The sequence below is a fragment of the Anomaloglossus baeobatrachus genome, chromosome 2 (genome assembly GCF_048569485.1).
Source record: "Anomaloglossus baeobatrachus isolate aAnoBae1 chromosome 2, aAnoBae1.hap1, whole genome shotgun sequence".
In the NCBI taxonomy this organism is placed as follows: domain Eukaryota; kingdom Metazoa; phylum Chordata; class Amphibia; order Anura; family Aromobatidae; genus Anomaloglossus; species Anomaloglossus baeobatrachus.
The window spans coordinates 711034819-711046823 of NC_134354.1; positions in this window are offsets into that span (position 1 = coordinate 711034819).

The following is a 12005-nucleotide window of genomic DNA, read 5'->3' on the forward strand; positions in this document are numbered from 1 at the left end:
GATTCAGCGCATTCGATTTAGTATTGCGCACATGGTTTTTGCCAAGTAGCAGACAAAAAGTGTTTATTTGTTGTGCTGTGAATTAGTGCTCCATGGCATCTGTTCTTCAATGTCGCCATCTGCTGGAGGATCAGGGTCACCAGGAACCAATCTTTCCAGAGTGTTTCCTTAAGGGACGAGTTAGAAGGGAACACCAAGTCAGTTGACCTCTGTGGTGCAGTTACCAAATATAAAAGCAGGGCTCGCAGCTGTAAACTGGAGTTGGCACCAAGATCATCAGGGGAATGATCTTGTGCACTGCAGAGAATCTCCTTTTCATCTGCAGGGGAATCTTCTGGAACAGCACTGAGCTCAGTGAGACCCACATCCTGCATACCATTGCCATAGGAACCTGAATCTTGCATACCATTGCCAGAATAAATCGAAGCCTGTATACTATTACCAGAGTAAACTAAGGACTGCATGCCGCTGCCAGAGGAATCCGAAGACCGAATATCATTGCCGAATCAATCCAGAGACTAAATATCATCGCCAATGGAACCCGAAGACCTAATATCATCACCAAAGGAATCTGAACACCATCACTAAAAGAGGTTCAGCCTATGCAATCAAGCAATATTAGATATCAAGAACCAGAGACTGAGAAACACAGATTTGTTCCAGAGAATCATCCAACTAAGCCGGGATGGGACCAGGTTGGGTTATTGTTAAGTGAATTTGTTTGTAATAATGTTCAGTGATTGCATGTGCTTGATCATTCGACTGTAACTGTGAAACCTGCTAACTGCCATTTGATGTCTTTTGCCTTGTATTCTTACATTGCCTGTTGCTTACTCATTCTCCCATGTCCCTGTTGCTGCCTAATAAAAATGTGTTGAAGTCACCACTGATTCTTCCTTTCTGTGTGTTGCATTCCTGGCATCCATGTACCAAGTAAGAATAAAAATGGCACTTCTTTTAACTGTTTCAGGGTTTCATTTGACGTTGTGCACTATGTTCATTTTTTGGGACGCTTTTGTGCTGCTTCTTCGGGCAATTTCTGGGTGGAGTCAGCCTGGAAAGATGTCTGCTTTACTCACTGCAGTTTTCCCTGAAGCACAGAGAGTCACCAGTGAGCAAACTCTCAATACTTTTTAAAACATACATGAGTATGGCAGGTGATTAGCCACAATCAACCCAAAACCCTCGAGAAACTAAAACTAGCAAGGAAAGGGTGCACACACTGGTGTATACATCGGATGAGTGCTACTCAATGTTTTATCTGATAGCACTTGCTCTAATGTTATATTATGGGGCAGTGCCCAACAGCGCTTTTTTTTCTCATGCCTATTCAGCATAAAAAATAAATTGCTACATGAGGCAGCGTATTTCAGACGTCTCGCACCAATTCACATCAATGGGTGTCTGCAAAACATTGGACTGCATTCAGATGTCATCTGAGTGCAGTCCGATATATGCTAACAACACAGACAATGGAGAAGATGGAGAAATTCAGTTCTCCATCTTCTCCTCACCAATGATCTGATTCTAGCATGAATTGGATCACAGTGATTGACACTTGGCTCACACTTGGAGCAGAGTTTGAGACAAGTGTCATTTGCATACAGCATCCAATTCTTTTGCATGAGAGAATCATCACCAGTGTGAGAAAACCCAAATACATAGTTCCCGTGATCCAAAACTTTGGTTAATTAATTGACACCAGAACCTAGGGGAGATGTGCACATGTATACATCATATAGCAATTTTCCCAAAGTCCTATTTTCAAGCAGAAATCCCAGTATTGAAATGTAGAAATCTAGAATAGTGCGTACAAAAATAGTGTCACAGGAAGAAGGCTACAGGGATTTTTCCTATGGTTGATCATACTCTCCATCCATCAACATGAATGCTGCAAAAAAGAAGCTGTTCTGCAGTACCCGAGAGTGACAGCTACGCATAGAATGGAGATGCACTTTTGAGACCTGTTCAAAGTATTTATATCTGGAAAAAGTCAGATGAAATTACAGTAAATTGATTTATATGTCGGTTGTCAAACCCCCACCAATCTAATATGGATATATTATCAATGATGTACCAGGAAAATCCCTTTAATACAGATCTAAGACCACATCTCTAATTTTATTCAATGTATTCAAATCCAAGTCCAATACCCTAAATGAAGTCAGATCCCTAAAAATAGATATATAAATCCCTTTAAGTTAAAAAGGAGAAGATGACATCCTTCTATAAGACTTTTACTCTCTTTGGATAACCCTCTTGGCTCATGTCTCATTAAAAAAAATAAGAAATTTTCTAGTGTTGTACGAGCATTATCAAAACCATCACTTTGAAGCTGGTGCTCCATGGCGACTTTGTCCATGACAAAGGTCACATAGCCAAAGCTTGGTACGTGCCATTGCTATACCTTAATAAAGCTAGTTAATCATCCCGGGGCCCCCTCTTCACCGGGCCCCATTCACCAGTCATGGTTGTAATGCCCTGATAGTGGCCCTGTTCCATATATCTATTGTGTATGCATTGTATTCATGCATAGAGTGTAAGTGTGGCCATCTAGTGGTGGGTTTAAGGTAGTGTTCCTAGGTGTAAAGATTAGAATCTGTCTAGCATCAAAAGGATTATAGGCAGGAAACAGTTAGGCTCTGTGGGTAGCTCACAGGAGGAGGAGCCAGCCATAGGAAACAGGTTGTCTCCATCTTGGTTCAGCCAGTAAGTAAAAAGCTGTACTAGTGGGTAGTATAGCAAAGTAGGAGCAATGTGCAAGCCAGATAGATAACTTAGGGAGTAATAAGTTGGGTTTGTGGCATCTGTTACCTGACCCTTAGGTCACAGCGGGAACTGAGAGGCCGGGAAGTACTTCAGTTGGAGACGTGTTCTACAGTCTCAAGTTTCTTGCCCGAATTCTACCGAGGTTCCCCTGTCAGTGGCCTGACTTCAGTGGTATGTGTCCTCAAGTGGAGGCGTGGCATAAACCTGGGCGAACAGGTCAGCACAGAGAGATACAGTAGATGAGGCGAGTCTAATGGCGTTCTACACCGTTATAGAGATCGGGTTCCTTTAGGTGGGACTGGTCCCTGGCTAGGGAGGACTACATCATTTTAAGATGTGATGCCAAACAATAAGAAGGAGGATGGGCGACCAACAACTGTAGTAGCAGGAATGATGGAGCAGCCTAATTTAAAATTGTGCCTTAAAGTTAAACATGCTGTAAATAACTTGTTCATGTGTTATGTGCACAGTGCCAAAGTGTCAGTAAAAGACTGTTCAGAAAGAAATCAGTATGCTTGTCTTTAACTCCCCATTGGAAAAGTCCTGGCCTGCACGATGGTCTAATGAAAGGTATGGCTTGCACACATCAAGTCTACATACCCAGCCAGGATCAACACAACCAACCCCTTCCCCCTTGCTTTGTGGAGATGGCCAGGGTATGGACCCCCAAAGAACTTCGCCCCTCACCCGCGACTACTGCCCCTGACCATCCCCAAAATTGCACCTGCTTAAAAAGATCACTTTTCAATGTCATAGGAAGAGATAAGCTGAACTTTTTGTGAAACCACCCCCCCTAAAAAAAAAACTAATGAAAAATTGTTATTTAGCTACTGAAGTTTCCCTTGTGATTTTCTGGCTTGGGAACACATCATGGAGAAGATTAACTAATTCACTCCTAGCAAATGTACAAAAAGCAGGGTTAGATTTTTTGCTCCATATTGTTAGCTCATTATTTCTCCTGTGGACATCACGCAGAGTTGGCTCAGCTGGCTGTACTGGTTATTGATAGTAGAACTAATGTCACCATACAGGCAGGTTGGGAAGGCTGTGACTTTGCAGCAGCAAGTAATCCTTTTAGTAGAGTTGGGATGCATTAGCTGAGATAAGAAGCCAATGTTTTTTCTGCTGAAACCTAATAATATTTGTATTGAAAGCAAAGACAAAAGCAATACAGACTACCAACAAAGTATTCCACCAAATTTTATATATAGTGTAGATGGGATACAGACAAGACATTAAAAAAGACCGGATTCCAGTAATTTCCATGTAGCGATGTGAATAAGGTGGTTGCAGTGTGAACTAAGCATGAACTCCAAGGAATATCATAAAAAACAGCACTTCTAGTGTTTAAGAGTATATTTACTAGTAGTGAGCGAGCACTAAGATACTCGAGTGTTTGTTACTAGAATCGAGCAGGTCAGACACTCGGATCCACTCAATTTGAGTAATCAATTTAATAGAACTCTAGGTGGAACTAAAGCATTTTTTTGGCAGACCTTGCTTGAGGGCTAGGGAGGCCAAAATAATGCATGGGGAAGACTTACAGATGCATCTCTGACTCCCAGGTCGCTGTTGAAAAAATGTAGTAATTTAAAAAAAAAAAAAGCTTGGTGTCCGCAACTTTTAATAGCTAGCCAAGGTGAAGCAGATCTTTTTTAACTTCACGCTTACTGGGTTAGTAATGGGTTATCTAATGGAAGCTTCATTTCTGAGACAGCTGTGGGCTGATGTTTTTAGGCTGGGAAGGGCCAAATAACCATGGGCCATATAACCATGGAACTTTCCAGCCTGATAATACCAGCCCGCAGCTGTCTGCTTTATCTTGGCTGATTATTGAAATAAAATTTTATTATTCATTTAAATGTAAATAAATTCTTTATATATATATATATATATATATATATATATATATATATATATATATATATAAAAACAAAGCAAAACGGTGTGGGGTCCCCTAGTGCCGATGGCTCTGATGAGGTGGTTGGTGTGTGGTGCTGCAACTTTAAGGCATCAAAAGGTTAGGGACCCACTCCGAGTTTTGCTGTGATGTGGCAGTGGGCTTCATATAGTTACTGATCAGAATGTTACACCAAAAACCTCATGTTCAGTTATATAATTTTTTGTCTAGCGGAATTAGATCAAAGTATAATTTTTGGATGTGCAGTTTGTCTTTTTCTTATTAATAATAATAATAATAATAATATTTATTCATTTATATAACGCTGTTAACTCCACAGCGCTTTACATACAATGGTAACACTGCCCCATTGGGGCTCACAATCTAGGTTCCCTATCAGTATGTTTTTGCAGCATGAGAGGAAACTGGAGTACCTGGAGGAACCCCACGCAAACATGGGGAGAACATACAAACTCCTTGCAGATGGTGTCCCTTGGTGGGATTTGAACCCAGAACCCCAGCGCTGCAAAGCTGCAGTGCTAACCACTGAGCCACCGTGCCGCCCTTTTTTTTTCATCTGTGTTTAATGTAATATTGTCCCCCAACCTGGCTTCATTCTGTAGTTATGTGCCCTGTCCTAGCACCACCTTGTAATAATGTACTGCATTTTGGTCCCATTCTGTAATAATGTCCACTGTCGTGGCTCTTTCTTGTAATTATGTCCACCATCCTGTAATACCATTCTTTGCGCTGGGCCCACCCTCTAATAATGTCCCCTGTCATGGTCCTTTCTGTAATAATGTCCTCTGTACTGGCCCATTTCTGTAATAATGTCACCTATCCTAGTGCCTTGCTGTAATAATGTTCCCCATCCTGTTAAAATGATCTATGTCCTGGTCCCTTTCTGTAATACTGTTCCCCGTCCTGGCCTTTTCTTGTAATAAAATTCTTATGTCATGGCCTCATCCTGTAATAATGTTCCCTGTCCTGGCACCCTCCTATAATAGTGTCCCCCATTCTGGTCCCACCCTACCATAATGATAGATATCCATAATGATGATATCCAATCATAGATTCCACATCATGACCCATCTGTTAATAATATACTAATATTTTCCATCGGTATCAGGAGGGAAAAACCTGCTCTTTTGGGCAGATTGGACTTTGCATTATGGATGTACCTATACTCTTTATAATTTCATATTCCTCGGTTAAAATTGATTGATATGTGTGTTTTTGCAACAGTACTGTGTACTTAAAAAAAAAATAAAACTCTCAGCCATGAACTCCAGAGAATAACTATGCAATAAAATACATGCAGTGTGAATTTTATAGGGGCAGCAAGTCAGTGTATGCTACAGATCTGTTGTAGATTTTCCCACTGAACTCAAAGAGGAAATCAAAGTCTACAACAAATTCCCATTTATCGAGGATTTTGGTACAGTTTACCAAAACCATGGCAGAATCTGCAGCTTCCAAACAAATTCAAACTTTGTGGCTCCCTTGCCAGATTCCCTGCTTGTCTCTGTATCACTTAGGACAAGCAACATCCCATGGCTAAGCCTTGACTGCCGTACTGCCGAGGCTTCCCAACCATCTTGTCTACCCCACTAACCCATTCAACTCCCGCTGCCCATCCCTTAATGAAAGCATAACACCATTGATGGATAAATTGGCCAGATTGGCCCCTTTTATTAACAAACATTACAAAATTAAATAACTATTTATATGCAAGGGAGGTTCTTGGAGCCTCAAAACACCTGACGTACAACCAAATATTATTTATAAACCATCCGGCATTTTTGCCCCCATTTGCGACCACAAGCTCGGGGCACCTCTGTTGCTGGAAAACCTTGTCCCTAAACGAGGGTCCCCATCCATCCAATTTATCAACCCCACCCCAACTTTTCCACCAACTCCAAGAACCCCCCTCGCCGAAATGACCCGAACAAACAACGTTATAAGCCATTACCCCAACTCCTCCTCCACAAAAAATTGAATATACGGCGGGACCTTCTCTGCTGGTTCCTCACGCCGATATTGCGGCCCTCCTCTCTTCTGAACATATATATACAGTATATCTTCCCCTCCCCTTCTAACCTCCCCTGGCTCTATTAACCCACCCCTTAAACTATTGACTCCACAAAAAGCCTGCTCTGCACCCTGCAGTTAAATTAACCCTTGGTTGCCCTGCAAAGGAAAGTCATGTGTCACTACGCCCATTGCTCGGCTTTGGCTCCGTTCTGCCTTGTCTCTGGTTACAATGGTCACCAGATGAAACAGATATGACGGAGATTATCCCTCATATTCTCTGATTGATATCTATGGGCTTGTGTGTTTCACGATAACTCAGAAAGGTTTGTTTGCACTGTACCGCCCCGCTCTCAGCAGCCGTGCTGCTCGGACCCGGACCTTCTGTGGGTGGCTCGAGGGTCTCCGTACCTGGGGGTCTCGCAGTCACTTCAATCAAAAAGCGAGTTATAGTGGTGGATGTAGGACGTATATGTACGGGCTTAGCCATATTAAGTTTGTGACGCAACCCACGGTATGTGGTGAGGTTGGACATCACCGCTGCAGTTACAGGGCACCTGGGGGAGATGTTATGCAGCAAGTTGTTAACCTCTCCGTGGGCAGGGATGGTGGCCCCGGGGTGCATGGAGATGGGTGACCGCAGGGTGCTGGTGTACTCACTATTGAAGGAAACACACGAGTCTCTGGTAAACCAAGGTGATGGTGGTCGGTGCCCGCAGCCGGCTGCGTTCTGGTCCCCCAACCCAGCTGGTGGTCTCTGTCTTTCTCCTGCACCTTTGTAAAATGGTGGACTGCCTGTGCTTGCAACTTCAGGAGTCCGCTCCTGGCTGGATGTGGCCTAAGGAGCCCTTGCCCGCAGACGCTGGCAAATGGGATCTCTGAGCCCTGGCGGTGGCCTTTTATCCCTCTCGGTGGCCTGTTGTCTTCTAATAGGAACTTTGGGTGGGACAGGACCTCTAGTCCTGGCCTCAATCGGTTAATTAACCGGTTCCAGTCGCTTCTGGTCCTGCCTTCGAGGTACGATTACCCCCCTGTGTGCTCCAGTTTCCGAGTCGGTTCCCCGAGTCGATACCAGCGGGCCACTACCCTGTCCCAGTCCATCTCGGTTCCACCGAGCCGTCTTCCCGACTCCTGCAGACGTAGACCGCCGTCTGCCCCCTAGCCAAAGACACCAGGGCTTCTACCCTAGCGCCATTCAATTTGAGGTATTCGCCTCTGCTGGAGCTCCAGCCCACACTCCTCTCCAACACTACTCCTTCCAGACTAACCGTTTTCCCGCCCCGGGCTGTCTAGACTCCTTGGTGGGCGTCTTCCAACTGCCTGGTTCCGCCCCCTGGTCTGTCCATCTAGCCCTGAGGGGGGCCTATCTGTGACTACCTGGCCCGGCCAGGGCGTCACACTTCCCCTTAGTTAAACACAGACCATCCGCGGGCTGTCCGACCACCACCAGTTTATTTTGTTTAACTGAGAAAGATAAAAGTTTTTAAAACAGATACAAGTATAATAACATTTGTACATTTAAGCAAATTTGTTTTTCTTCCCTTACAGGAGGCATGTTACTTGAACGTTACACTTGTAAAACCGGGACGGGACAGGGTCGGGTTCTTTTCACCTTAGCCCACCCAAACAAACCTAGCCCTGGTGCCACCGCTAAGCACTGGTGCGCACCCCTTTTCCCTAGTCACCACCCGGACCGGGTAATAAGTTCCTTACCCGGCAGTCTCTCTCAGAGGCCCCACGTCCAGGGGACTCCTGACCCGGCTGGTAGTCACCGGTTTCCATGGTGATGAGACCTTGGCCTACTCTGCCGCAAGCCCTTCCTCCAACCAGCCTCTCCGGAGGCTGCGGCATGATGAAAAGGGTGGTCTGGGGCTATTTACAAGACCCAACAGTTTATGGGTTGGCCTGCAAGTTCTCAGCCGTGTCTTTTTATAAGTGCATTTAAACGGGAAACATCAAAGGGTCCCAACGGGGAACTGAACTGGTTGGTAGCCGGAAACCACTACCACTTTAATACTCTGAATCAGGGGAGAATCTCGGTTAATTGGCATTCATTCATACATTCATACACGATCAACATGCAACACCCCTAGATTGTGGTCTTCCAGTATCTGAGCGGGCCTGACTGAAGTTATGGCGTGTGGACCTTCTGGGCCCAATGCTCTCGTGTGGGGCTAGTGGAGGAGAGGGGACAACAAGTCCCTCTTCTCTAGTGTCAGGTATGGCGGGCAGAGACCTGCAGGGGCGTGGTGTAGGTGCATCCCTGGGCGCTCGTTCTGGTGGCTCGCTGGCGGACCTCTCTGGCTCTATCTCTTCCACGGGTTGTGGGAACATTATAACGGGAACTATCACCGCACCATTCTGCATCAGCCGGAAAATCACCCATCACTGTGTGGATCACCTCTTTCTTCTTTTCCACGCTCGGCGTAGGAGTGGGAACTTCTTCTACCAACTTCAGGGGCTCTGGACAATTCTTCAGGTGGTCCCTGGAAACAGTGGCCATGGTCTTCCCCTGGTCACGACTGATTAGATACGTCTTCCTATCCTCCTATCCGGTAGGTTGGATGACCTAGGGGGTCCTTTCCCACTGATCATCGAACTTGTGCGTCCTCCTTTTCCTCTTCAGCACCACATCTCCGGGTCCGAAAGGGGCAGCCTAAGCCTGTTTGTTGAAGCGTTGCTGTTGCCTCTCCCGACTCTGGCGCAGGTTCCTTTCCACATACTCTTGGATCTGCCGGTACTGCTTCTGTCGCTTGATATCCCAATTGGCAGTGGGGGGAAGTGTCTCAGGTACCTTGACATCCAAATCTAGATCCACCGGCAGCCTTCCAGGCCGGGCTTTCATCAGGTATGCAGGCGTGCACTTGGTGGAGCTGCAGGGGATATCATTGTACATGTCCACCAGGTCGGGCAGCTTCTCAGGCCACAAGTTTCGTTTTTTCAAGGGCAGGGTCTTGAAGAGGTTAAGGACCAGGTGACTCATCTTCTCACACATCCCGTTAATCTGGGCATGGTAAGCCGTGGTCCGGATCTTCTTGCACCCGTACAAGTTCCAGAACTCTTGAAACACCTTTGCCTCAAAGGCCGGGCCCTGGTCTGTGAGCACATTCTCTGGGTAACCATGCGGCCAGCAGAAGTACGCCTGAAAGACCCTGGCTGCAGTGCAGCCTGTTAAATCCTTGATGGGGACCACCACCATGAACCTGGAGTAGTGGTTTACGATGGTATGGGCATATGTATATCCGCTCCGGCTAGGCATAAGCTTGACATGGTCCAGAGCGACCAACTGCAACAGCTGGCAAGTAACAATCGGCTGCAGCGGGGCCTTCTGACTGGTTTCATCCCGTCTTCTCAGCGCACAGGGGCCACACTCTCTGCACCAGGCCTCTCAGGACTCTCGCATCCCACTCCAGTAGAAGCGCTCCCTCAGTATCATCTCTAACTTCTTCCAGCCGAAGTGTCCGGCTCCGTCATGGTAAGCCTGCAGGACCTTGGGTACGTACGCCTGTGGCAACACCAGCTGGCGGACCTTCACGTGCATTTTTGGGTTGATCAATCCACTGTACAGCTTTCCCTGCTGCAGGTAAAGGCGGTCCCTTTCTTTCTACAACCGTTGAGCTTCAAGGGGGGCTGTAGGTTCTAGTCAAGAAGTACCTTGGGCAATCATCATTTTGACAAGCTGGACCGGGGGTTCCTGATCTTGAGCTTCCTGCCACCCTTGGCAGGGTATCAGGTCAAAGTTCGCTTGCTGCTGTCCAACATAGGGCTTTTCGTCCCTCGGCTGACGGAACGCGGGCAGCTCGATTTCCTCCAAATCATCTTCCTCCACCCCTTCATTGGGTAGGTGCAGCATTCGGGACAATGCATCTGCGTTGGTGTTCTTGCGGCCGGCCCTGTACTTAATGGTGAAGTCATAGAAGGCTAGCCGGGCCACCCCTTGCTGGTCCAGGGCCCCCAATTTTGCTGTGTCCAGATGCGTCAAAGGGTTGTTGTCCGTGTAAGCGGTGAACTTCGCCGATGCCAGGTAATGTTTGAACCTTTCTGTTATTGCCCAAACGAGTGCCAAAAACTCCAACTTGAAAAAGCTGTAATTCTCTTGATTCCTCTCCGTCAGCCGAAGCTTCCTGCTTGCGTAGGCGATCACCTCCTCCCTGCCATCTTGCATTTGGGACAGGACAGCATCTAAGCCCACGTTGCTGGCGTCTGTGTAAAGAATGAACGGGAGTCCATAGTCGGGATAGGCCAGGATTTCCTCCCCCGTCAGGGCCGATTTTAATTGCTGGAAGGACTCCTTGTGCTTCTCGCCCCAAGCAAACGGGGGCCCAGGAGTTCTGCCATTCTTGGTCTGTCCGACGAGGAGGTCTTGCATGGGCGCTGCCATCTTGGTGTACCCCTTGATAAAGTGACGGTAGTAGCCCACCAAGCCCAGGAACTACCTCACCTCTTTTACCGTGGTGGGTTGCGGCCAACTCTGGATGGCAGTGATTTTCTCGGGGTCCGGGGCCATTCCTTCAGTACTCACCACCTGCCCGAGGTACTGCACTTTTGGCTTCAACAGGTGGCACTTAGAGGGCTTTAACTTCATCCCGTACTTGGAGAGGGCTGCAAACACTTCTGCCAGGTGCTGCAGATGGGCTTCATATGTCTTGGAATAAATGATCACATCATCCAGGTACAGCAGAACAGTCTCGAAGTTGAGATGCCCCAAGCAACACTCCATGAGCCTCTGGAAGGTTCCCGGGGCATTGCACAGCCCAAAAGGCATACTGTTGAACTCTCAGAGTCCCATTGGGGTAGCGAACGCAGTCTTCTCGCGGTCTTCCTCCGCAACTGCCAGTAGCCACTAGTGAGGTCAAGGGTAGAGAAATAATTAGCAGTCTTCAGCTGTGGCTAACGACTCTTCAATGCGAGGAAGAGGGTAAGCATCCTTATGCGTTATCTGATTAATCTTCCGGTAATCCACACACATTCTCAGGGTACCATCTTTCTTCTTTACCAAGCCCAACAGGGCTGCCCAGGGACTACAACTATCACGGATGACCCCTGCCTCCTTCATGTTCCTCAACATTTCTTTGGTGCACTGGTAGTGTGCAGGTGGGATCGGCCTGTACCTCTCTTTAATAGGTGGATGTGTGCCTGTAGGGATATGGTGCTGAACCCCCTTAATCCTTCCGAAATCTAACGGGAGTTTACTGAATACCTGCCCGAACTCCTGCACTACCCGATACACCCCCTCTTTGTGATGTGTGGGTGTAGATTCGGTGCCGACATGCAGCTCCCGGCACCACTCCTCTACCTGTTTGGG